Source organism: Sus scrofa, chromosome 9 (assembly GCF_054392235.1).
Source record: "Sus scrofa isolate SSC_HxYL_T2T_F1_AM1 chromosome 9, Sscrofa_HxYL_maternal_Yorkshire_Landrace_v2.0, whole genome shotgun sequence".
Taxonomy (NCBI): domain Eukaryota; kingdom Metazoa; phylum Chordata; class Mammalia; order Artiodactyla; family Suidae; genus Sus; species Sus scrofa.
The window spans coordinates 31,573,019-31,600,176 of NC_139391.1; the positions used below are offsets into that span (position 1 = coordinate 31,573,019).

Genomic DNA, 27,158 nt, shown 5'->3' on the forward strand with positions numbered 1-27,158 from the left:
AGTAGACCAAAAGCCATGAAAGTAAAGGACATAAAAGGTTATTATTAAAAGCTAAAACCCATAAAATAAAAGTAAAGTGTAACAGAGGGAGTCAAGGATTAAAAATATAAATTACGATAATAAAACTCATATAAGATTAAATATTGGAAAAATGTTTTAGATAAAGTACATATAAAATGCTTGAAGATTAGATGAATAGATTAGAAAATAATATAAGGTGAGGGCAAGGAGAGAAACCACAAGGACATATACACTGAGACTGTGGGTCCCTCCCCATTTATCATGCTGTATCATCACAACTTTTTGTGTGCTATGAGAAATACCCTTCTACCTTCTATATTTTACTATGACTTTACATCCTTCAAAACTCATCCTTCTTCAGGAGGCAAAACACACACACACACACACACACACACACTACTCCTTTCCACCCAAATTGGGTTAAATACTTCTCTGTTATCCAACAGAATCCTGCATAAACCTCAGCTCAATATTTCTGTCTCTTGGCTTGCTCTACTCAGACCCTTACTTTAAAATCTTTGCTGTACATAGAAGTAATATAACTTTTCATAACAAAGTAAAAAGAAAGCGATTTATCAAATCCTGGGGGGGGGGGAGGGTTGTACTGTATTTTATTATAATTATTATTATTATTAAACTATAGTTGATTTACAGTGTTTCTTCAACCTCTGTTGTGCAGCAAAGTGACCCAATCACACACAGCTCCCTGTGCTGTACAGTAGGGTCCCATTGCCCATACATTCAAAATGTAATAGTTTGCATCCACCACCAATTTTTGGACTATATCTATTCAACAAAGTTTTCCTAAGCACTCAATCTGTGCCTAAGATTTCCTAAGCTCTGTGAATATAGGGACACAAATATAAGGAACATCATATGAGTAAAATGATCAAAAACCCATTCTAATTCCCTAGACAGAGCTGACCTTATCCATTGGCAAAATAAGATATATCTGTAGAGACCTCAAAAAAGTCATTTTAACACCAAAATGTTATCAACAAATTGCTGCTTACTAATGATATAAACACCTTTATTTTTAAAAAAATAAGAATAAAAATTCTTTATCCTACCATTAGTGCTAAGAATCAAAATAGAAATATTTTTTGATAATAAAGCTGAATCCAGGACATTCTGGAAAAGACAAGGTAGATGTATCCAAATACAAGAAGCACAGAACTAAGGCCAAAAAAAATGAGAGAAGTTCAAGAGAACTTTCAAGAGAATGTTCAGTTGGAAAAAAGGAAAGACATTTATTGTAACCATAATAGCAATGATGGGGTGTCATTCCATGGTGTAAGGAGAAGGTAGAAGGAAATTCAGGCTAAGGACACATCTGACAAGTTTGGAAGATGGAGGAAAGGAGCTTCATCATCACTTTTATGTGCAAGGCATTTTTCCAAGGGTCTTAACGTATATTAACCCACTTAATCTTTGCAACAATTTGAAGGAGGATTATAATTTTTTTTTTCTTTTTTGGCAGCCCCACGGCATATAGAGTTCCTGGAACAGGAATCAGAACCAAGCCGCATTTGCAACCTGAGTCACAGCTACAGCAACACAGCATTCTTATCCCACTGTGCTGGGGCAGGGATCGAACCTGTGTCCCAACACTCCCAAGATACCATCTATACTGTTGCCCCACAGCGGGGACTCCAGAAAGATTATAAATAATTATTTTCACCACTGTATACATGGAAAAACTGAGGTTTAAAAGCTAAAATAACTTTAAAAAAAATCATAGCCCTTTTAAAATACTAGGTAATAAGCTAATAATGTTTCCCATCCATGATTTTGAATCACTAAATCAGAGACTGCCTAGATATTATTTCACATGTAATGCTTCAAGATTTGAATTAATAATTAAGCCAGTTAGCAGTGAGTCTACATTTCTAATGCTTGGGCCCCAGGAGTACATGAAAGCAAGGAATTTTCCTTAACTTATAATGAATTAACTTTGAGGATGATCAACTAGAAAGCATCATATCCTTGCTTCTGGATAGATGTAGAAGAAAAATATTACATAAAAATGGTCTTGGACAGACATCAGGGATGCAGTGTTTTGTTCCAGTGACAAAAGTTTCTTCTAGATGATGCCCGAAACTTGACCTCACTCCCCACAATGCCCCCTGATGTTAAACACAGCTTCAGTTCAGAAGCCAATATCAACACCATATGTTCCAAAAGTCCTATTAATATTATGAGCAATTCTGTATGTCCACATTTGGAGGATAGGAGTGACAAATTGGAATGGGAGAGTAAATAAGCCTTTTCTATTATTGAAAGTTGGGTCTATCTTATGATTCTAGCTCTTAGTCTTGCATTTGTCTGAGATGATATTCCAAGGAAGCCAACAGAGGTACATAATCCAGTGTCCAAAAATTTATGAGTAGATGTTTTTCAGAATGTTTTTACAGATGTTAGGAACATACTGCTTTTACTGTAATTATGGTAACTCCCCATCAGGGTATGGGGAATTTCTTAATCAAGCCTATTAATTTTTTTGCTGTAAAGTGTATAAATATGCAAGCAAAGTAGATTAATAAAAACTGCAAATAGTCCCACATCAGAATGGAACAGTTCTAACATAAGAGAAATCTACCACACATTTAAAACTTTGGGGTTTGTATTGGAATTGTAAACTTTTTTCCCATTATTCCTTAAGCCTAAATGATCTAGTGGAAAGTTATGACCTCCAAGAGCCAATATTAGAATATAAAAATTCCTAAATGGGGCTAGCTACTAGAAAGAGTGCCCTCTAGTGAGTTGCTTAGGTATAGTCTTTCAGGAGGTGAAATACACAACCTAAAACTTCTAGCCAGATCTCTTTTTACTTCTTTCAGCTGAAGCATTTAATTCCTGCCATGGTACCAAGAGCCCACTTGAGTACTAATGTAAGGTTAAATGAAAATAACATGGTAAACAGTTTAGAAAGCATGATCACATTAATCAACTTCCAAGTTCACTCACATAGTTACTGGTTGGCTTAGATCCTTCACACCTGGACTTCCCACACAGGTGCCTCACAGCAGCGCAGCTGGTTTCCTTCAGAGATAATGACTGAGAGAGAGAGAGAGAGAATGCACTTAAGATGAAAGCCAGTGTCTTGGAACTTGGAAATTTTGAGGTGACATCCCATTACGTCTGCCATATTTTACTTATTCGATGTGAGTCAATATACAGAGCCCACACTATAAGAGTGACTATGAAAAAAAAAAAAAAAGAGTGACTATGGAGATGGGATTAAGATAGTGGAACAGAAGGACCTGAGCTCAACTTCTCTCCTAAAAACAACAAAATTCACAACTAAAGGCTGAGTGTTTTTCACCCAAATGGACTGGAAACCTTAAAAAAGATATCCTACTCCAAATGAAAAAGAGGAGGCCACATCAAGAGATAGGAGGGGTGATTTCACGTTATAAACAACCCCATACCTCCTGGGTGGGAAGGCTCACAGACTGGAAACTAACTGGTTCACAGAGACTCACCTACAGGAGTGAGAGTTCTGAGCCTCACATCAAACTTATACGTGTGGGGATCTGGCATTGAAGGCCAGTGGGGCTTATGCACAGGAGCTCCACAGGACTGGGGGAAACGGAGACCCCATTCTTTTTTTTTTGTCTTTTTAGGGCCGCACCTGCGCCATATGGAGGTTCCCAGGCTAGGGCTACAGCTACAGCTGCCGGCAAACACCAGAGCCACAGCAACACCAGATCCAAGCCATGTCTGCAACCTACCTCACAGCAATGCCGGATCCTTAACCCACTGAGCGCAGCCAGGGATTGAACTCGCAACTTCATGGTTCCTAGTCGGATACCTTCCCACTGAGCCATGACAGGAACTCCCGGAGATCTCATTCTTAAAAGGCGCACACAGACTTTCACTTGCACTGAGTCCCAGGGCAAAGCAAAATCTCCATAGGAATCTGGGTCAAACCTGACTGCAGTTCTTGGAGGACATCCTGGGAAAACAGGGGTGAGTGTGGCTTGTTGTGAGGGAAGGACATTGAAAGCAAAGCTCTCGGGAATATTCAGCAGCGTGCCTTTCTCTGGAGGTGGCCATTATGGGAAAATCCGGCCCCACCCTCAGTCAGTGCTGAGAAGCCCCAGGGCAAACAACAATCCAGGTGGGATCACAGCCCCACCCCTCAGTAAACAGGCTACTTAAAGACCCCTTAGGCACAGCTGCCTCTAATCCCATCCAGAGACTAAGCCCCACCCACCAGAGGGATTAGAATTGGCTCCACCTACCAGTGGGCAGGAATCAGCCCCTCCCATCAGGAAGCCTACAGCAAGCGCCCATACCAACTTCAGCCACAAGGGGAGCAGACACCAGAAGTAAGAGAAGCTACAACTCTGAGTGACTATTACACAGGGGTGTTACTACTAGGAGCTGGGGATCATTGGGGGTCATTTTAGAGGCTATCATGATAGAATCCTGGAATTCACTGAATATTTAGACATTGTCATTTTCAGAAGACATCACTCACTTGTTTAAAAAATATTACCATACTCTAATACCAATTCCTATTGGAAAAATAAAAGTACTGCCTTTGTATATTTTCCTATAAAATAAAGAGAATCATATGAGATGTTCTCTAGGCAATTTACAAACCCATCTCACTTGTTTTGTTTCTGATATGAAAACTGCTCATTTTATCAATACTATTGAGGAGGTTATAATATGAAAAAGCTAATTGTTAGATAGCAGAATCAAAAGTTTGTGATACTATGCAATAAAGTTTCTGAGTGTGGATTTTCTGGAAAAGCGAAAATTGACCAGAGCAGTAGAATTCAAGTATTAAATTTTTGAGTATATGGCTCCTTTTCTCTCTCTTCTTAAGGCAAATATTTAATATTTTAACATAACATTTTTTAGAAGAGACTTTGTTAGAAAAAGAACACGGTAAATGTATAACAAAAAAGTCTGGATGAATGGACAACAATCCATTGTTAATCATCCATGTGTCTAAATGGTGGGATTATAGGTAATTTTATTTTCTCTATATTTTTCTATATTTGGGGTATTTTTTATAATATGCTGTGTATTACAATTATGAAAAAAGAGAGAGCCTTCTAAAACAAAAAAATTTGCCATTAATGGATGTGTTTCTACCGTGTTTCAAAATGTTTTCATTCATTTCTAGTCAATGGCTATTCTCCATTCCTCCATCTTGAAGCATGTAATTTCTATCATGAAATGCTCTGTGAAATAACTCATGATGTCTCCTCCTATACCTAACCCCTCTAGGTTTATTCTGGTTATTCCTTCATGCAATTTGTGTCTGTCATGCATCTTTTTTCTTACATGGAGGACTGGAGAATTGTATAAAGATGTAAAATATATGATCCCTGTCCTTGAGATACTCATGATCCATTTGGTCGGCAGGATCATAAACCAGAGAGAGAATACAATGTGCTAAGTGTTTTAATTGAAGGATATACAAAGTAATTTGTGAGGACAGAGAATAGAAGCACTAAATCTGAAATACAGGAAGGTTTCACACAGGATATGATATACTCCTCTAATACTTTTTTTGGGGGGGGGAGTCTTTTTTGCCATTTCTTGGGCTGCTCCTGCAGCATGTGGAGGTTCCCAGGCTAGGGGTTGAATCGGAGCCATAGCCACTGGCCTACACCAGAGCCACAGCAACTCAGGATCCAAGCCACGTCTTCGACCTACACCACAGCTCACAGCAACGCCGGATCCTTAACCCACTGAATAAAGCCAGGGATCAAATCCAAAACCTCATGGTTCCTAGTCGGATTCATTAACTACTGAACCACAACGGGAACTCCTCTAATACTTTTTATACTTCAAGTAAAAGTAAAGTTTTTTCTGCCTTGAATGCAGATTTCAGGAGAGTCACCTGTGCAAAGTCATGGAAATAAGAGAGAGCATGATATGCAGAGAAAGCAAGCCTTCTTTTTTAATTTGAGCATAGCAGATTGTGTTTTAAGGAATAAAGTGGAGGAACATGGGATAAAATCTTTGCAAAACATATAATGTTCAGCTAAAGAATTGATATACAAAGGAATGCTTAAGTTCACCAGTAATGAAACAAGTAACCCAATTTAAAAATTAATAAAAGTTCTGAAGAAACATCTTACCAAAGAAGATACACAGAGAGCAAATAAGCATATGCAAAAATGCTCAACTTCATAGGGAATTCAAATTGAAACAGCAATGAGATGCCACTGCACACCTAATAGAATACCCAAAATTCAGACCACTAACAAAATCAAAAGCTGGTGAGGATGAAGAGCAACAAGAACTTTCATTCATTGTTTGTGGGAAGGCAAAATGGTACAGCCATTTTGGAAGAATTAAAATTTATTTCTAGCAGGAAAAATACATGGCTGTTAAAAAGAATGAGTCATTAAGCCTCCAAAAGATGTGGAAGAACTTTAAATACATATTACTAAGTGAAAGAAGCCAATCTGAAAAAGGATACATGCTGTGTTATTTCCACTATATGACATTCTAGAAAAGGCAAAACTATGGAGACAATAAAAATATCGATGTTGACAGGGATTCTGGGAAGGATGATCACAGGGGATTTTTAGGACAATGAAACTATTACTTAGTATTAACACTGTAATTGTGTATATATGTTATTTATATATAAAATCCACAGACTGTACAACACAAGAATGAACCCTAATGTAAACTATGGAATTACTAAATAATATATCAATGTTGGCTCATTAGTTATAACAAATATACTACATTACTGTAAGATATTAAAAATAGAGAAAATTTGTAGGAGGTAAGGGATGTATGGGAGCTCTCTGTATTTTTAGCTCAATTTTTTTCTGTTAACCAAAACTTCTTAGAAAATGAATAAAGTCTATCAATTTTTTTTTTTTTTTTTTTGTCTTTTTGCCATTTCTTGGGCTGCTCCCGCGGCATATGGAGGTTCCCAGGCTAGGGGTCTAATCAGAGCTGTAGCCACCGGCCCACGCCAGAGCCACAGCAATGCAGGATCCGAGCTGCGTCTGCAACCTACACCACAGCTCATGGCAATGCCAGATCGTCAACCCACTGAGCAAGGGCAGAGACCGAACCCACAACCTCATGGTTCCTAGTCGGATTCGTCAACCACTGCGCCACGACAGGAACTCCTATCAATTTTTTTTTAGGGCCACACTCATGGCGTATCAAAGTGCCCAGGCTATGGGTCCAATCAGAGCTGTAGCTGCTGGCCTACACCACAGCCACAGCAACACCAGATCTGAGCTGCGTCTGAACCTACACCGCAGCTCAGGGCAATTGCCAGGTCCTTCACCCAATGATTCAGACCAAGGATCAAACCCATGTCCTCATGGATACTAGTAGGGTTTGTTACTGCTGAGCCATGATGGGAACTCCTCAAATTTTTTAAATAGAGAAAAATGTGGTAAAGAAAGAGATTGCTGTTAATTTATAAGAAACATGATAAGTTGTTGCTTTGGCCATCTATTTCTGTGGAACCAGCCTCTCCACATTTGATGGCTTGAAACCAGTCATTCCACTCTGTTCACAATCTGTGAGTTACAGAATGGACAAGTCTCAGCTGGCTGATTCTCCTGTTCCACATGGGGCTGAATGAGGTCACTCGGTGATATTCAGCTGGTAGCTGAGCTGGAATTGAGAATCCAATGCATCTTTCTTCATATATCTGGTGCCTTGGTGGGGCAGGATGGAAAGCAAGGCTCTGTTGGGCCACTCTCCCTCTCTTGGTTGTTTCAGAGATTTTACGGATACTGTCTATAGCAGGATAGTTTAACTTTGGCAGTTCAGGTTTCAAGAGACAAGAATTAGAAACTGACACTCTCCTATGGTTTGTGCTTATCAACAGCAAAGCATCACTTCTGCCATCTCTCTTTGTCAAAGTAGTTATGAATCCTGCCCACATTCAAGGGGAGGAGACCCCCAGCTCCTAGTGAGAGAAATGCCAAAGATTTTGTGGCGATCATTGATCTATCACAGCCATTCTAAGGAATTTAAATTTTGTCCTATAGTACATGGGAGCTATTTAAAGATTTTAATCTAGAGAAATACATATTGGAGTCTACTGTGGCAGTATAAAAACAGGAAATGAGGTGTTCCTGTTGTGGCTCAGTGGAAATTAATCTGACAGCTATCCGTGAGGACACAGGTTCAATCCCTGGCCTTGCTCAGTGGGTTAAGGATCTACTGTTGTGACGAGCTGTGGTGTAGGTCACAGATGCAGCTCGGATCTGGTTTGCTGTGGCTGTGGTGAAGGCCTGTGGCTGTAGCTCCAATTCAGATCTCTAGCCTGGGAAACTCCATATATTGCGGGCGCATGCCAAGAAGGAAAGAAAGAAAGAAAGAGAGAGGGAGGGAGGAAGGAAGGAAGGAAAGGAAAGAATAGAAAGAGAAACAGGAAATAAAAGGAAAGAAAATTGGAGGAAAGATAGAGTTCCTGTCACAGATCAGTGGTTAACAAATCTGACTAGGAACCATGAGGTTACGGGTTCGATCCCTGGCCTTGCTCAGCGGGTTAACGATCCGGCGTTGCCATGAGCTGTGGTGTAGGTCGCAGATGTGGCTCGGATCCCACGTTGCTGTGGCTCTGGCGTAGGCCGGTGGCTATAGCTCTGATTGGACCCCTAGCCTGGGAACCTCCATATGCTGCAGAAGTGACCCAAGAAATGGCAAAAAGACAAAAAAAAAAAAAAAAATTGGAGGAAACAATCTCATTCACCCGCTACCATGAAATTTTTACATTGTATTTTTAAGTGTCTTCTTGGCAGGGGAGGGGAACATTGGCTTCTAAGATATTGATATGATATCAAATGGTAAACTTTCATGTGTGTTGGGTTATCACTCCAATTAGCCTATTAAGCTCCTTGAAACAAAAATTGTGTAAATCTGTAACAAGTTTTTTTTTTTTTTTTTTTTTTTTTTCTTGTGCCATTTCTTGGGCCGCTTCTGCGGCATATGGAGGTTCCCAGGCTAGGGGTCCAATCGGAGCCGCAGACGCTGGCCTACACCAGAGCCACAGCAACGTGGAATCCGATCCGCGTCTGCAACCTACACCGCAGCTCAGGGCAATGCCGGATGGTTAACCCACTGAGCAAGGCCAGGGATCGAACCCGTAACCTCATGGTTCCTAGTCGGATTTGTTAACCACTGAGCCACGACAAGAACTCCCTGTAACAAGTATTTTTTAAATGCTCGGAAAATATTTATTGATTTGCAGATTAAAGAAGGTAAACCACGTGGTACTCCTCTTCAGTCTGCAAATATTTATCGAGCTTTTGATGTGTCATGCACGTTCTTTCTACTGTCATTACTGAAATACAAAAATATATAACATTGTGGAAGTTTAAAGTATACAATGCAATGATTTGATATAGTTACATACTGCAAAATGATTACCACTGTACCATTAGATAATACCTCTATCACAACACAAAATTATCATTGCTTTGTTAATAACATTTAATATGCAGTCTATTAACAACTTTCAAGTATATAATATAGTATTGTTAACTAGAATTACCATGCTATACATAGAATCCCTGAAACTTATTCTTATAATTGGGAGTTGGTACCCTTTGGCCAATATTTCCCTATGTGGATATCAGTTTCCCAGCACAACTTATTAAAAACACTATCTATTCCTTTTTGAATGTTCTTGACTCCCTTGTCAAATATTAACTCACCAGGAGTTCCCGTCGTGGCGCAGTGGTTAACGAATCCGACTAGAAACCATGAGGTTGCGGGTTCCGTCCCTGCCCTTGCTCAGTGGGTTAACGATCCGGCGTTGCCGTGAGCTGTGGTGTAGGTTGCAGATGCGGCTCGGATCCTGCGTTGCTGTGGCTCTGGCGTAGGCCAGCAGCTACAGCTCCAATTCAACCCCTAGCCTGGGAACCTCCATACGCCGCGGGAGCGGCCCAAGAAATAGCAACAACAACAACAACAAAAGACAAAAAGACAAAAAAAAAAAAAAAAGAAAAAAGAAAAATTAACTCACCATATATGTGAAGATGTATTTCTGTGCTCTTGATTTTGTTCTATTCATCTGTATCTATTTTCATGCCAGTACCATCCTGTGTTGAATACTACTGCTTCATAGTATAGCTTGTGTCATACATCTGGCTTTGTTCTTTCTGAAAATCACCTTGGCTATTTGGGGTAATTTGTGGTACCATTCAAATTTTAGGATTGTTTTCTATATTTCTGTGAAAAATGCCATTGGTACGTTCATAGACATAACATTAAATTTATAAATGGCTTTGACAAATATGGCTATTTAAACAATATCCTTTCTCTCCATCCATGAACACAGATATCTTTCCATTCATTTGTGTCTTTTTCCATTTCTTTCAACTATGTCCTATAGTGGTAAGTTTATAGGTCTTTCACCTCCTTGGTTAAATTTATTCCTAAGTGTATTTGATTGTTTTTGAGTCAATTGTGAATGGAATTGTTTTCTTTACTTCTTTTCTGGATAGTTCATTACTGGTATATTGGATACTAGTATATTAGTTATTGGTTTCCACATGTTTATTTTGTACCTTGCAACTTTATGGAATACGTTGATTAGTTCTAACAGTTTTTTGGCTGAGTCTTTAGGGTTTTCTATATATAAAATTATAGCATCTGCCAACAAAGATACTTTTTCTTCTTCCTTTCCAATTTGGATGTTACTTTTTTTTGGCCAAATTGCTCTGGCTAGAACTTCCAGTACTATGTTGAATAGGAGTGGTGAGAGTGGGCACCTTTGTCCTATTCCTTATCTTAGAGGAAAAGCTTTCGATCCTTTATTATTGAATATGATGTTAACTATGGCCTTGTTCTATATAGCCCTTATTATGTTGAGCTACATTTCTTCTATATCCAGTTTGTTGAGAATTTTTATCCCGAAAGGATACTGTGTTTTGACAAATGCTTTTTAATGCATCTATTGAGATGATCATATGATTTTTATATTTCATTCTATTAATATGATGTATCCACAATTGCATATATTGAACCATCTTTGCATCCCAAGAATAATTTCTATTTGATCATGTCGTATGACCCTTTTAATGTGCTATTGAATTCAGTTTGTTAGTATTTTGTTGAGCGTCTTTGCACATATATTCCTCAGGGATGTTTGTTGGCCCGCAATTTATTTTTCTTATAGTTCCCTTATTTGGCTTTGGCATTATGGTAATGTTGGCCTCATAAAATGAGTTTCTGAGTGTTCCTTTCTCTTCAACTTTTTGGAAGAATTTTAAAAGAATTGACTTTGAGGAGTTCCCACTGTGACCCAAAGGAATCAGCAGTGTCTCTGCAGAGCCAGGACACAGGTTCAATCCACAGCCTGGTATAGTAGACTAAAGGTCTACAGCCTGGTATAGTAGACTAAAGGATCTGGCATTGCCACAGCTGTGGTGTATGTAGATCAAAACTGCCACTCAGATCTGATCCCCAACCAGAAACTCCATATGCTGTGGGGCAGCCAAAAAAAAAAAAAAAGAATTAACTTTAATTTTTCTTAAATATTAGGTATAATTCACCCATGAAACTATGAGTTTTCCTTTGTTGGGTGGTGTTTAATGACTGGTTATTAGGTGTTTATACATTTTCTCTGTCTTCCTGATTTAGTCTTAGTAGCTGGGATGTTTCGAGAAATTGATCCACTTCCTCTAAGTTAACCAACTTGTTGGCATATAACTTTATAGTAACCTCTTATGATCCTTTGTATTTTTGTGGTATCAGTTCCAATGGATCCTCATTCATTTCTGATTTTATTTAGCATCTCCTCTTTTTTTCTTAGTTTACCTAAATATTAATCAATTTCATTTATATTTTTAAGTGCTCTCAGTTTATTATTATTTTTTTTTATTTTTCTTTTGGTCTGTACTTCATAACTTCAGCTCTAGTTTTTGTTATTTCCTTCCTTCTAACTTTGGGCTAGTTTTTTCACTTTTTTCTAGTTCTTTGAGGTGCAAAGTTAGGTTGTTTCTTTCAGATCTTTCTTTTTTTTTTAATGTAAGCTTTTATAGCTGTTAACTTGCCTCTTAAAATCGATTAGAACATACTATAAGTTCAATATTTTATGTTTCTATTTTCATTTGTTTCAAGATATTTTTGATTTCTCTTTTATCTCTTCTTTGACCCATTGGTTGTTTAGGAGTGTGTTGTCTGATTTCCACAAATTTGTGAATTTTTCAGCTTTTTTTCTTTCACTGATTCTAATTTTATACCACTGTGATCAGAAAAGACCAGTCACTTTTTTTTATGCTTTCTATGCATCAGTGAACAAAACAATGATGGCTACCTTAAGTAAAGGTTTAAGTCTAAAAAGCTCATAATGGAGATGGGAGATTACCTCCTGAAACTATTCTGCCTAAAGAATCTGCAATTATTTTCCATGGCTCTCATCTGAGTGCTTTCTGTAAAAACTCAAAAATTTCCTTTTCTAGGGAGTCCGTTGTGGCCCAGTGGAAACGAATCCAATTAGGAACCATGAGGTTGCAGGTTTGATCCCTGGCCTTGCTCAGTGGGTTAAGGATCCCGTGTTGCTGTGGCTGTGGCACAGGCCAGCAGCTGTAGCTCCAATTGGACCCCTAGCCTGGGAACCTCCCTATGTTTCAGGTGTGGCCCTAAAAAACAAACAAAGGAAAAAACCCCAAAACTTGCAGCTGCCTGAGACAGTGGAGAACAAGCTAATCAGAAAACTTAAAAGGAAGAGCTGGGAAATGAGATTCCAAGAGGGGCTTTGAAAAAAAGAAAAATTTCCTTTTCTATAGATTGCAAATGACCTTGGAGTCAGAAACTGCTTTGTCTGTGTAAATAGACAATTTTACTCAACACTACAGGGTCTGTAAGTCAACTAAGACAATCAAGTAGCAGTCGGGTATCAATCTAAAGAGAGAATATTGCCCTTGCAGGCATTTCTTCATTTGAATGCACAGCTGCAACTACTATTATGAAAGCAAAATCCTAATTGCACTCAATCAACAACAAGGATATTTTCATTTATGGCTTGTCCAAGGTCATTTACTTTTGCTGCCATCCAACCTGTGTAAGTATCCCATATATGAGTATATTTCCAAGCCTTTGGATATGCACACATTCTAAGTAAAAGATGTATATCCCTGAACCAGTGAGCTACCTCATTGGATTTTAAACAGAGAGAGCAAGAGGTTATCAGCAGTACAAAGGTCATAGAAACCAAAGGTTTTCTATAAAGATAAAATCAGAGATTCAAAACCATATTACACTACAATCACTTTGTTTTTCTTCTAGGTTTTAAGCCCTATTTAGAAAAAGCACACTAGTAAGCATAGCATTGGAAAAGCAGGTTTCATAAATTTAATTGGATCATATTTTGTAACAAATTAGCCAGTCTGAAAACATGAGGAAACTATATAAAGTACCTATGTAGTTATTGTCGATATTGTCTGTTTTCTTCCTCTTGTTGTTTAGTTCAACCTATATTTATTGAACATTTACTATATGCCAGGCACTGTGTTATGAGCTGAGGATAAACAGTCAGGAAGACAATGTTCCTATCCCATTCATATTCGCAATAATGGGAAAAATATTAGAAATAGATCTTATTTAAATTTTTGTGATTTCCCAGGAAATTAAATTTTTAAATGGCAAGAGTACAGAGAAATTGAAAATTTCATATATTGCTGAAAGGAGTATAAATTGATTGAGATAACTGGGTTTTTGTTGGGTTTTTTTTTTTTTTTTTTGGTTTTGGTTTTGTTTTTTGTCTTTTTGCCTTTTCTAGGGCCGCTCCTGTGGCATGTGGAGGCTCCCAGGCTAGAGGTCCAATCACAGCTGCAGCCACCCGCCTACGCCAGAGCTACAGCAACACGGGATCCAAGCCGCGTCAGCAACCTACACCACAGCTCACCGCAACGCCGGCTCCTTAACCCACTGAGCAAGGCCAGGGATCGAACCCGCAACCTCATGGTTTCCAGTCGGATTCGTTAACCATTGAGCCACAGCAGGAACTCCTGAGATAACTGTTTTTAGAGTGTATTTTTATGATACTTATCAAAAGCCTTCTATATATGTTTACTCAAGCAATTCCATTCCTGGGAACTCATCCTAAAAAAAAAAAATAACCATGAAGCTGCACGATGCTTTATCTCAAAGGAATTTCATTATACAATTTTTTTATAATGTTAAGATTGGCAACAACTTAAAGGCAACAATTGGTCAAATTCTTTGCAACTTATGATGAAGTAGTACATGGCCATTTCAAATAATGTTATTGATGATATGGGGAAATATCACCTATGCTGGCAAAGTGTTTTTTGGGTTTCTTCCCCCCTTAGACTACAAAGCAACATATGCAAAATAAGGCTATTTTTCTTAAAAACGATTTTATATATGTGGTGGGATAACTTGGCAAGAACCACCCCTCATTGTCCCCATCAGTGGGAGGCCAAGAATCAAAATAATTTAATCATAGTTGGCACCATTCTTTCCTGGCACTAAAAAGAATAGCCATTGACAATCAGCCTGGTTGTTCTTATGATTCAGCCAAGTTTCAGGTCTGGCAAGGAAGAGAAAAATGCTTCTTAGCATAATAATGGGGCAGTCTGTTGTTCACAAAAGACGAAACACAAAAACCCAAGCTGATGGGAAAAACATCCTTTCCTCACTATCAGACCAATTTTCTCAGAGGAAAATTCATGCTCGTCTTTGTGAGAAGGATATACTTTACACACGATTTAATTAAGAGAAACTACTCTTGAAGGCAAAGAAGATGAACTGGTGTTAAGAGACTGACACTCACCCTTCTTCGCAGGAGAGAAGCTGCTGCCCCTGTCACCTGCTAAGTCTAGTGCAGGAGTCAGCAAAATGTGGCCTGCAGGCCAAATCTAGCCTAGCACCTGTTTTTGTGTGGCATACAAGCTAAAAATAGTTTTAACATTTTTAAATAGTTGAAAAATTTTTAAGGAAAATGTCATGTTACATGAAAATTATATGAATTTCAGATGTCAGTATCCATAAATTGTTCTATTGGAACACAGCCACAGTCCTGTAGTTATGTATTATCCATCAGCTACTTCCTGCTACATCAGCAGAGCTGAGTAGAGTTATAGCAAAGACCCTATAGTTTACAATGCCTAAAGTATGAACTACTTGGCCCTTTTCTAAAAAAGTGGATGTGAGGGAAAGGAAGCCTCCTAAACTCTTGGTGGGAATGTAAATTGGTACAACCACTGTGGAGAACAGTATGGAGTTTCCTTAAAAAACTGAAAACAGAGCCACCATATGGTTCAGCAATCCCACGCCTGGGCATATATCCAGAGAAAACCATAGTTCAAAAATATACATGCATCCCAATATTAATTGCAGCACTATTTACAAAGGTCAAGAAATGGAAGCAACTTAAATGTCCATCAACAGATGAATGGATAAAGAAGATTTCGCATATTCATACAATGCAATATTACTCAACCATAAAAAAAAAATAAAATAATGCCATTTATGGAGTTCTCTTGGGCTACAGTAGGTGAAAGATCCGGCATTGTTACCTCAGTGTCTTGAGTCACTTCTGTGATACAGGTTCGATCCCTGGCCTGGAAACCTCTATGTGCAAAAATAAATAAATTAAATAATGTCATTTGCAACAACATGGATGTACCTAGAAATTATCATACTAAACAAAGTAAGTCAGAAAGAGAGATACAGATATTATATGACATCACTTAAATGTGGAATCTGAAATGACACAAATCAACATACCTATGTAAATAAAAACAGACTAACAGACCTAGAGAAGAGATTTGTGGTTTCCAAAGGGGAGGGAGGGTGGAAGAGGGAAGGAATAGGAATTTGGAATTAGCAGAGGCAATCTATACTACAATAAAATTAAAAATAGAATGAAATCATGTGATTTAAAGCAACATGGATGGACCTAGAGAGTATCATGCTAAGTGAATTAAGTCAGACAGAGAAAGACAATTATTATATGCTATCACCTATATGTGAACTCTAAAAAAAAAAAAAGATACAGAACAGAAATAGACAAAGAGACATAGAAAAGAATTTATGGTTACAAAAACAAAAAGGGCAGGCAGGAAGAGGGATAAATTAAGATGTTGGGATTAACATATACACACTATTATATATAGAATCGATAACCAAAAAAGACCTACTGTATAGCACAGGGAAATATGCGCAATATTTTGTAATAACCTATAAAGGAAAAGAATCTGAAAAAAAGCATATTTATATGTATAACTCAATCTGTATATTCAGTAATATATATATTATGAATCATTTTGTTGTACCCCCGAAGTAACACAATATTATAAATCAACTATATTTCAATCTAAAAAAAAAAAAGGTTTACAAACTCTGGTCTAGTGGAGAGAGCCTCAGTTTCCCTCTCAGCAAAACCCAGGAGACCCTCGAGTCTGCAATATCTCCTGTGAAGAGATGTGCAGTTTTCCAAAGAAAAGACTTGCATTACATGTTGCAATGACTTAAGGTACCCCCTTCTTTCTCTGAAGGGTACAAAGACTCAGAATGTTGGTCACAGTAAACATTACTCTATGTGTGATAGCAAAGATTCTTTCCTTCAGGAATGAAAAATATGAGGGGAAATTTGTCACACTCCGGTTACATATAAATGAAACATGCATTGATATCCATCCCTACCCCCCCACGCCCCATTTCAAAGGTCAGCCTCCTCTAAAATACTCTAAAAAGTGGAGTTTCCCTTAAGTGTCTCCTAAAGTTCCACTCAAAAGCTCCTCTGGGGTGGAATTTCTCCGGGCTCAGCTGTGGCCCAGCGCTCATCCATTGCTGTCTTCATCTGGAACTCTCAGCCGCTGACTCTTATTTGGACACCACTCTCTCACTCTGCAAGTGTGTAACACTCTGCCCTTTTAGTGTCTATAAAGCTACAAGATCAGAGTTCCATTGTGGCTCAGTGGGTTAAGAACCCAGCTAATATCCATGAGAATGCAGGTTCGATCTCTGGCCTCCTTCAGTGGGTTGGGGATCCGGAGTTGCCACAAGACTTGCAATAGGTGCAGATGAGACTTAGATCCATCATTGCTGAGACTATGGCTGTAATGTATGCTGGAAGCTGCAGATCCAACTCAACCGCTAGACTAGGAAATTCCATATACCCCAGGTGCACCCCCCCAAAAAAAAACACTAGGTAAACTATAAAAATATAAAATATTTTCTACTCCTAGTTTTTGTTTCTCTCCCAAGTATTTCCTTCATCTAATCACTCCCATACAGAGCTCCTTCCAACTTCTAGGATACTTCATTCCTTGAAAACAAGGATTGATCTTGCTCCAGGATGCATTCCCTGCCCCTTCTTGCCCACCCATACAGAACACTTTGCTAAATCTGTTTAATGCAGTCTGTACTAATGTTGGGATATGGAGGGCTTCCAACAGGATCATTGATGATGGCCATGAACTTTCAGGTCATGTAGAATGATGGGCGGCTTTGGAACTCCAAGTCTCAAATCAAATCAGAAGCCCTCTGTTATGGACTGAATGTTTAGGCACCCCACCAAGGTTCATATATTAAAGTCTAATCCCCACTGTGATGGTATTTGGAGGTTAGGCCTTTGGGAGGTGATTGGGTTTAGATGAGGTCGTGTGTGTAGGGCCACCAGAATGGAATCAGTGTCCTTGTAAGGAGAGAGAACAGAACTCTCCTTCTCTACCATGTGAAGACACAGTGAGAAGATGACTATGGGCAAGCCAGGGAAAGACCTCATCCTGGCAACTGAATCAGCTTGCACCTTGATCTTGGACTTCTAGCTTCCTGATCTATAAGAAATAAACATCTATTGTTTAAGCCACCCAGTCTGTGGTATTTTGTTATGGCAGCCCAAGCTGATTAAGATACCTTCCAAACCACATCACGTTCTCAGGCTCTCTATTAGTGAACTGCATATGAACCAGTTTCATCTGACCATTCTTTTTAGTGGGTAACTATCAGACCAAACACTACACACTTACACACACACACACTCACATACACACATAACCCTCCCACACATCCACTCACATGTACTCAAACCACACACCTGCACATATTTACCATACATCTCCCAAGACTTGTAGAAACTATAAAATACTTATTACAGCTGTTTTCATTGCTGTAATGTGAACCCCTTCTCCTTTCCTTCTACTAAAGCTTTATTAAAGTCTATACTGCTCACGAGTACTTGGGATAAATGAAAAGGTTCTTTGGCAGAAAGCCCAAAGAGGCATGACATTTTCACATGTGGATAAATGTGGAGTGGTAAACATTATGCATTTACTTAACCAGAAGCTTGATTAGCCAAAAAAGCAACAATATTAGGCATCTGGATATTTGCAGAGATCTAGAGGGAAGGTTTTAGGTTACCATAAACAGCAAAATAAAAATTTAAACCAACTATAAATAGATCTTTGCTGGCCAGGGAAATATTAATTGCAACTTTCACATATAAGTTTCAGTACATAAGAGTTAGGATGTTACAACTATGTTATGGATCGAAAGTTCATGTCCTCCCAAAATTCCTTTGTTGAAGCCCTAATCTCCCCCACCCTGGGTGTGATGATATTAGGCAATGGAACCTTTGGGAAGTAATTAGGTTTAGAGGAAGTCATGGGAACTTCCATGATAAAGTTAGTATCCTTATAAAAAAGGCTTTCTCCCTCCTCGCCTCCCCATATGAATACATTGAAAAAAAGGCTATGTGAGCACATGATGGAAAGGTGGTTTCTGAAAGCTAAAAAGAAGTCCTTTGTCAGAACCCAACCATTCTGGTACCCTGCTCTCCATCTTCCAGTCTCTAGAATTGTGATTAAGCCACCCAGTTTATAATATTTTTTCTTGCAGCCCAAGCAGAGTAAGATAGAAACTGAAACTAAGAAGAGGGGTGGTGCTGTAACAAATACCTAAAAATGTAGAAGTGGCTTTAGCACTGGTAACAGGTAGAGGCTAGAAGAATTTTGAGATACATACTAGAAAAAGTAGAGTTTGCTATGAAGGGGCCGCTAAAGGTGATTCTGGTAAGAGCTCAGGAAGAAAAGAGAGATGTAGAGACAGTTTCCACCTTCTTAGATAAAAGAATATCTGCATTTACATAAAAAAACATGAACAAAATGTTGGGAGAGATATGCATGGTAAAGGCTATTATGGTGAAATCTCAAATGGGAATGAGGAACATGTTATTTGACAATGAAGGAAAGGCAATCCTTGTTACCAATTGGCAAATGATGTGGCTTAATTGAGCTACTCTTCTAGTGTATGGTGGAAGGCAGAACTTTTAAAAAATAACTGCCTAAAAGTTTACAGATATTAATACATCAATAAAAAGAGCCATCAGATATCTCATCTTACCACAGAGTATAAGTACATGCTCATATAAGTGACTTAAAATTCCAAAATAATTTCTCAAAACAAAAGCATTTTCACACATATAAACTGAAAATCAAAAGAAATCTACGGCGTTCATAGTAAGTTGGTTGTTGTTTTCAGCATCTCTAAGCATAATTTTTCTGTTAACTTTCTCCAGGTTATCCCAAAGTCAATGCATACACTTTTTTGTTTCTGTATTCCTCAGGACAGTCTAACTTTGCTTCTATCCAGCTAGAGTGAATATAAAATATAACCATTATTAATGGACTCACAAAATCCTAATCTCAACTCAGAATATGGGAAATATTATTGATGGTCCTCCCGTAATCACTGATGACCTCAATCAGAATCTGAACTCAATAAAAGACTTGGTCTCAAGTAGATAACACCTCCACAGTATAAGTCAAAAGATTAAACATAACCCAAGCCAACTAGGTTAAAAGACAATGGCCATCATTTACACTGACCCTTTACATTGAGCTCTTGAGGCTCCTGCTCATAGAAATTGCAAGTACTTTGATAATCTTCATGATTTTTTTTCTCATCTTTGTGTTTATACAAGTTCCTATAATTAAGAGCTGGTGCACCTTTCTCTTCATTCATTATCATATTTAAATTTAATTGAAAAAGTAATATCCTTACTATTTATAAATGGTCTTTTGACAGTACCTCACTACAGTAAAGCAATTTCCTGGCTTTCATTAATGACCAGACTGAAGTCTTTTAAAAATTGAACAATGGATCTATTAAAATTACTATTCACCATCTGGGTATCCTTGAAAGCTTGTTTGAGGCCAAGCTGCTATTTCTATAGAAGAAAAGAAAATGAACTAAGCTAGAAGCACACAATAGGCCTATTACACATACTTATAAATTTTTTTCTCAGAAAGGGCATGCACTTGATTAGCCTCCAGCAGTCAAAAAATGTAGGGAGTAGAGGTAAATACTTAGCAATTTGAGAGAAAAGTACTAGGAACAGAGGAAAAAGGAGGAGTGGTAAAGACTATCTCAAAAGTGACTCAAGACCTGACTGAATCTGACACACATCTATTTAAATATTTAAGCCATCAAGCAATCAATACTTTGAACACAACCATTTACTGATTGATTGTGTGACTCCAAGTAGTTATTTAACCAGGGCATTGTCAAAGCAGAGTCTTGGGAAGGCTCCCTACTCTTGAGTCCCAACATCAAAGTGTAATAGTTTGACCTTGAACAAGGCATTTGGCCTCTCATCATGTTCCCTACCCACAAAATAGAGAAAATTATAGTAATTTATTTATTTATAAGTACTAAAGAAGGTAGTATATGTAAACCACAACATTTAGCACATCGTAAGCCCTTTCTACAATCACCTATTATGATGAAGTTGAAGAAAGAAGTGTATTGGTTATGCATCAAAAGAAATAATTTTCAAATTGTCTTTATTTTACAAAGATAATCTCAATTTCTACAATCATCCAAAATATAAATAATAAGTATATAGTCTAGGAAGTGATTTATGCTATATATGAAAATAAAATGGGGAAGGAGATAGGGAAAGTCAGGGAGAAGGCAGAGTTCATAGTTTAAAGTAGGACGGCAAGTGAGGTCTCACTTAAAAGGTGACTTCTGAGCAAAGATTTGAGGAAAGTTATGGAGAAAGTCATAAAAATACATGGAGTAAGAGTCTTACAGGTAAGTGGAATAGTCAGTGCAGTTATATTAGTTTCAGGTACAGCAGAAAGGCTAATTTGGATAGAGGAGAGTAAAGACGAGAAGGTAAGGTTAGAGGGGAAACAGGGACTATTTTATACAGCCTGGTAGATCATGGTGAAAACCTGGCTTTTCCCCCTAAGTAAGATAGGAAGGCACTTACGGATTTTAAGCAGAGGAATAATATGATCAGGCTCTTCAGACTTACATTTAAGAAGGATTGTGGCTGTTCCCATTGTGGCTTAGCAGTTTAAGGACCCTACATAGTGTTCTTGAAGATGCAAATTCGATCCCCGGCCTCACTCATTGGGTTAAGGATCCAGCATTGCCACAAACTGTGGTGTAGGTCACAGACGTGGCTCAGATCCCATGTCGCTGTGGCTGTGCATAGACCCCAGCTACAGCTTTAATGCAACTCCTAGCATAGGAACTTCCATATGCTGCAGGTGCAGCAATAAAAAGAAAAAAAAATCTAGTTGCCATGTAAACATAGGATATAGAGAAGCAAAAGTGGAAAGGTAAAGTGGTAGGTTTTATAGTATTTCAGGCAAAAGATCATAATGGCCCACATCACAAGGTAACAGTGGATGTGGCGAGAAATGGAAGACCAGTAAGGATTTCCTGATAAATTGAATTTGGAGATAAAGAGATGCAGCAAACAAATTTCCAAGGCTTTTTGGGATTTTTTTTTTTTTTTTTGTCCTTAACAATTTGAAAGATATTGTCATCAGCTCAAATGAAGAAGGTGATGGAAGAAATTTTCACATATTGAAGTATGAGGAAGTCATTCTGGCTTACACATGATTTAAGATAAAGTTTATGCTAAATAGAACAGCCTATTTAGCGGCATCTTAAACATACATTGTACATCTCTTTTAACCATTAAAGAAAAGAATGCATTTTAAAAAATCAAAATAAAGTACCTCATTCAGGTATTCAAAGTGGCATCAAGTGGACATTGTGGATGTGGTTTCTGTATTACTGAGAACTTGCATTTCTAAACTATGTCAAACTCAAGAACACCACTAGCCATTATCAAAACAACATCTGATAGCGGCTGCCAGCTTCAACCTTATGGTTTCAAGGTCTCCCCTTGTAACTCTGCAACCATTTTGGACCCAACTAATCCTTCATTAATAAGCACCCTCCCTTCTTGTCAGCTCCAACCCTAATTCTTGACAAACAATTATGTAATTTTGCAGTTTCTGCCTTTATAAGCCTCTCCCATTTTGTAGTCTAGTGGAACGCAACACAAGTACTTTTTGAATCTGTATGTCCCCGGTTATCATCCTAAGTTTTTCTTAAGTAAAACTCTTCTATTCAGATTATAGATTGGGTATTGATATTTTCATTGCTAAAGTTCCTGGGTGGAGCAGGTTTGGGGGAATGGAGGAGAAATCAGCTATTCAGTTTAAGCCATGCACGCTAAATTCAAAATGGCTAGTAGATATCAAAGTGGAGATTCAACAGTTTGATATATAATTCTGGAACATTCAGGAGATGCAAATTTAGTAGTCATCAGATGTGGTATCTAATGCCAGAGAGTGCATGTAGGCAAAGAAGATGACGAAGGATTGGGCCCTAGACCCTTCCAGCACTGATAGATCAAAAACAAGAGGAGGACCAGAATAAAACAAAATGTGTTCCTTCACTGAGATGGAATAACAAGTGACGTAAAAGAAAAACCATGAAAATGTGAATCTTGAAACATATGTGAAGAAATGCTATTGAAGAGGAAGGCACAAGCAATTGTATAAATTCTGTTAGTAGGTCAAGTAAGATGGGACCTGACCATTGGACTCACCAGTGTGGAGGTCATTTGTGACCCCGACAAAAACAGTTTGGATGATGTAGTGGACAGAGCCTGATATGAGTGAGTTTAAGAGGGAGTGAGAGAAAAAGAATTGATGGCAACAAGTATAGACAAATATTTCCATGAGTTTAACTAAACAACCCTGGAAGGTAAGTAGCATGTATTTATTTTACAGAAAAGGAAACAGAGGTTGAGAGACGATAAATATCTTATCCCAAAATTTAAAAAAAAAAAAAAAAACTAACAAGGAAGAACTGAAACTTAAACACAGATGTCTGATTCCAAGGTACAGTTTTACTTGGTCAATGCATTCAGAAAACATATGTTGCATTCAGAAAACATATATTTATCACTGATAACTGTTTATCTGTACTGTTATTTAGACAGTGTTTTTCAGAACAGTCCTAGGACAATCTGCATCAGAATTAACCAGTGGGCATCTTAAATTTTAGATTCCTGAATTTTATCCTAAACTCACTAAATCAGACTCTCTGTGGGTTTTCACGCTCCAAGGAATTCTTATGCCCACCAACATCTGAGTTGCTTTAAGGTGAAATATAGTTTTTCCTCCTAAGAATGCATTAAGATACAAAAAACTGTTAAAATTTATCCAATTTTGTCTTTTATATACCTCATGGTAATGGATGAAAATCCATTTTACAACTCATCCCAACAAATATTCAATGTCCTCTACCATAAAACTTTTCATAACCAAATAAATTTCACTTGAATTTTAAACCCTACTTTTTTCCATCTAAATGTCTCAGCATAAGTTTCCAGAATTGGGGATGATTTCACTTGTTGTATTTTCTCCTTGAGGTGGGGTTTTAGCAACTTAATTAGGAAAGAACCTGCTCTTTATATAAAATTGCTGTGTCTGACGAAAGAACTTGTGTTTTAAACTCTGAAGGAGGAAATTTCATCAAAAAGTATTTTTCTGTGAAGGGAAAATGCACCTATGCACTGTATGTTTCAGGTCATTCACTACCTGTTAATTGAGACACTAGTTCCACTGGAGTTTCTGAAAGTCACCCAGTTGAAGGCACTTGATCTCCCACTTCTCGTAATTCAAGAACATTAGTTTGCTGCACCTATTCAGATAATGCTTTATTTTGTACCAGTTCTTTGCTTTCTATCCAGAAACAGCTGCTCCATCTCCTGTGACACAGGATGTAATAAAATGGAGTAAATGGAGTAGAGTATTTTGATAGATTAATCACTGCAGGGTGTGCAGCGTTCACAGCACTCATGGTGAAAGGGAAGAGATTATACCAGAATGACATCTGTTTTCTTCCATGTAAATTGCTAGACTTTGAATCTGCTGTTATTTAGCAGATGTGTAGATTTAATTATTAGGATTGCATAACCACTGGGGAAAGCACAGGATTTTATTGATAGCTTTCCACCTACAGTAACTACAGAATAAGTAAACCACCATTGTCTCCTTTGCAGAATAAAACTAAAAAAGCTAAACCCATAGGGGATGTGTTATTTTTATCCTTGAAGTGCATATGAACTGGTTGTATTGATACCTATGAATTAATAAAGTTCCAACAAAGGTCTATAACACCTCAACAATAATTTTCCTCATAGGCTGAAACTAAAGACTCGTTTTCAGTAAAATATTTCAGAGATATGTATTGGTCCAACACCTGTAAGACTGAAGATCTTTTCTGGACTCCAAACATTTTTATAGGTTTACCTACAGTTTGGGTTAAAAGAAACCTTCGAGATTATCTGCTCCTATCCATTCATTTGACACTTGACCAAACTAAGGAGGAAAAAAACATAATATCTATCAAGCAAATACTAACTTATTCCTTAATTTGTTGACTCTCATCTCAGCGCTTAAGAGCAGAGTTTATTAGAAGGAGAAGGACTCAAATCTGTTTATGGCTTTTCACAGAGTGCCCTGACATTTGTCCTTCTCAACCCCTGGTGTTTCACAGCTGTGTGGTAACAGAAATAACTTGAAGGCAATATTGTAGGAGGTCATTTAGAGGATGTGACCACAGGTTGACTCTTGGGTTGGACCTAGACAATCAGAGTCTCCTCACTTCCTCCCCTGTGCTTGGAATATGCATTCTGCCTGCTGTTCCCACAGTGGGAGCCTTTTTAAAAAATGAAGCCTTGAGAGACCAATGTGTTACTGAAACCATCTGGACTGAATATATGACTGACCCCCCTGAAGGCCTCTATATAAACTTTTAAGATTCTGGCTGGTGGTGCAGGGATCTACTCATCTTGCACCTTCCCATCATGAGCCTTGAGTGTAAGTTCCCTTGCTTATTAAACCTGCCACCCATGAATCTGGAATGATCTGACGCTTTCTTCAGTCTCTCCTTGTTTTCTGGGTAGAGGGCCAATTTCAGATTTCACACAGCAAATTTTTGAGATTTTGAACTAACCGGCAAGTGGAAGGTATTTGACAAGGCTCCAAAGACATTACTGCTCCAAATGTCAAGGAAACACAAAATTCAAGAATCCCAAGACTCCAGGATTTGGGTCCATATATGCCATTAATGTGATGTATGGCTTTAGCCCACATTTGTTTCCTTATCTGTGCAATGATTAGCTAGTCTGAGAAGCCATCACTCTGCATCTTTGGAGTTAAAATCCAATCCAGTGATTCTTCTACTATTTGAAGCTCTTTTTTCTTTTGTCCAACTGCTCTTGAACCTAAAAAACAAAGGTATTAAACGTCCAGAAAGGGTGGTTCCTGACAAATTCATAATTTCCGTGTTGATCCATTTGAAAAAAATGTAGATACATTGAAGAGTTTCAATCACATCCAGGAATCAAGTTCACATAGGATCTGTCTTCCCTCCTATGTAAATTAGTGATCTAATATCTACAGACTATTAGGTATACGTGATTTTAGCCAAAACAGGCAAAGGCATGTCTCTAAAAATCAAGCATATCAGATCAAAAATTAAATTTTCAGATAGTCACATAAAGTTTTTGTCCAACATAAGGAAGACATCTGAATATTCCAAAACCACTTGGATAATTAGTGGAAGTTTTCCCTTTTGACTCAGATGTTTTGATAGTACGTATACAGTTAAAGCAGAGCTCAGGTACTTATCTGATTGATTATGGGATGCCCTCTTATGGCATTAGATATTGCTTGCAGAAAGTCATCAGAGTCACACATGGCACAGAACCTCCACTGTCTCCACTTCACCATTACCATGACTGAACCAGGAACCCAGGGAGCTATGCCTACTCCAGAAAGATGCCCACCTTCTATCTTTCCCACACTCACTGTGATGAGTCCTCAGGAAACATCACATCCTGCCCAACACCACTGACTCCTGAGTTGATCTCCTATCACCTGGGCTCTTATTCGCATCTTAGATTGTATATTTCTTGAATCTGAGAGGAAGTTTCACCACTCACTGACCTCTCTGATTTTCTTTATATTTTAGGGCTCTTCATTTGTCATTGACAAAACACCCTTTATCCTTAACATCTCTGAATATTCCTTCCTTCCCCATTTAAATAAAATCTGCTATCCTCTAAGGATCCTGCTTTGCATATGGCCAATTCAGGTGGCATGTTTTCTTCCCCACACCATTTATCTCACTGGGTCTAGAGGTGGTAAGGCTGTCCACTTTATTCCCCATTGCCACTCAAGAACTATTATCTCTACCTCCTCCCTAACACACTTCAGCTATTTTGAAGCTTGGGCCATTAAACTAAAGCACCACCTGTCCCTCTTTGTTGCATTCACGTCCATACCTCCAGCTTTTTCTTGCTCCTTGAAGAATTCAGCACCTGTCTCACTGTGTCCTTCTACCAGAATATTCTTATTAAAAAAATAATACTCGGAGTTCCCATCGTGGCGCAGTGGTTAACAAATCCGACTAGGAACCATGAGGTTGCAGGTTCGGTCCCTGCCCTTGCTCAGTGGGTTAACGATCCGGCGTTGCCGTGAGCTGCGGTATAGGTCACAGACGCGGCTCGGATCCCGCGTTGCTGTGGCTCTGGCTTAGACCAGTGGTTACAGCTCCGATTCGACCCCTAGCCTGGAAACCTCCATATGCCACAGGAGCAGCCCAAGAAATAGCAAAAAAGACAAAAAAAAAAAAAAATACTCTTTGCTCCTTTTTAAGAAACTATCTAAAGACAAAGATAATTTTCAAAATATTGAACAACTAATATAGAAAGGGGTCAATCAACAGGAAAAGACTGTTACACTTGTATGGTCACGCCCACAAAGATGGCTGTTCTTGTGTTCTCTGTACCACATTGTCATGTTCTCTGTCATCCCCTTCCT

The 27,158-nt window shown here is 38.3% G+C and overlaps 1 long non-coding RNA gene across 1 annotated transcript in view; it reads right to left on the reverse strand.

Annotated features, from left to right (window-relative positions):
- Window positions 1–1,479: 1,479 nt before the first annotated feature.
- Window positions 1,480–27,158, reverse strand: part of LOC106507826 (uncharacterized) — a 57,677-nt gene continuing 31,998 nt past the window's right edge. Inside the window, exons 5-6 of the long non-coding RNA XR_002335601.2 lie at window positions 3,756–3,979; window positions 1,480–3,078 (exon numbers count right to left, since the gene is read on the reverse strand). This is a non-coding gene — a long non-coding RNA (uncharacterized LOC106507826). The remainder of the gene's footprint in view (window positions 3,079–3,755; window positions 3,980–27,158) is intronic.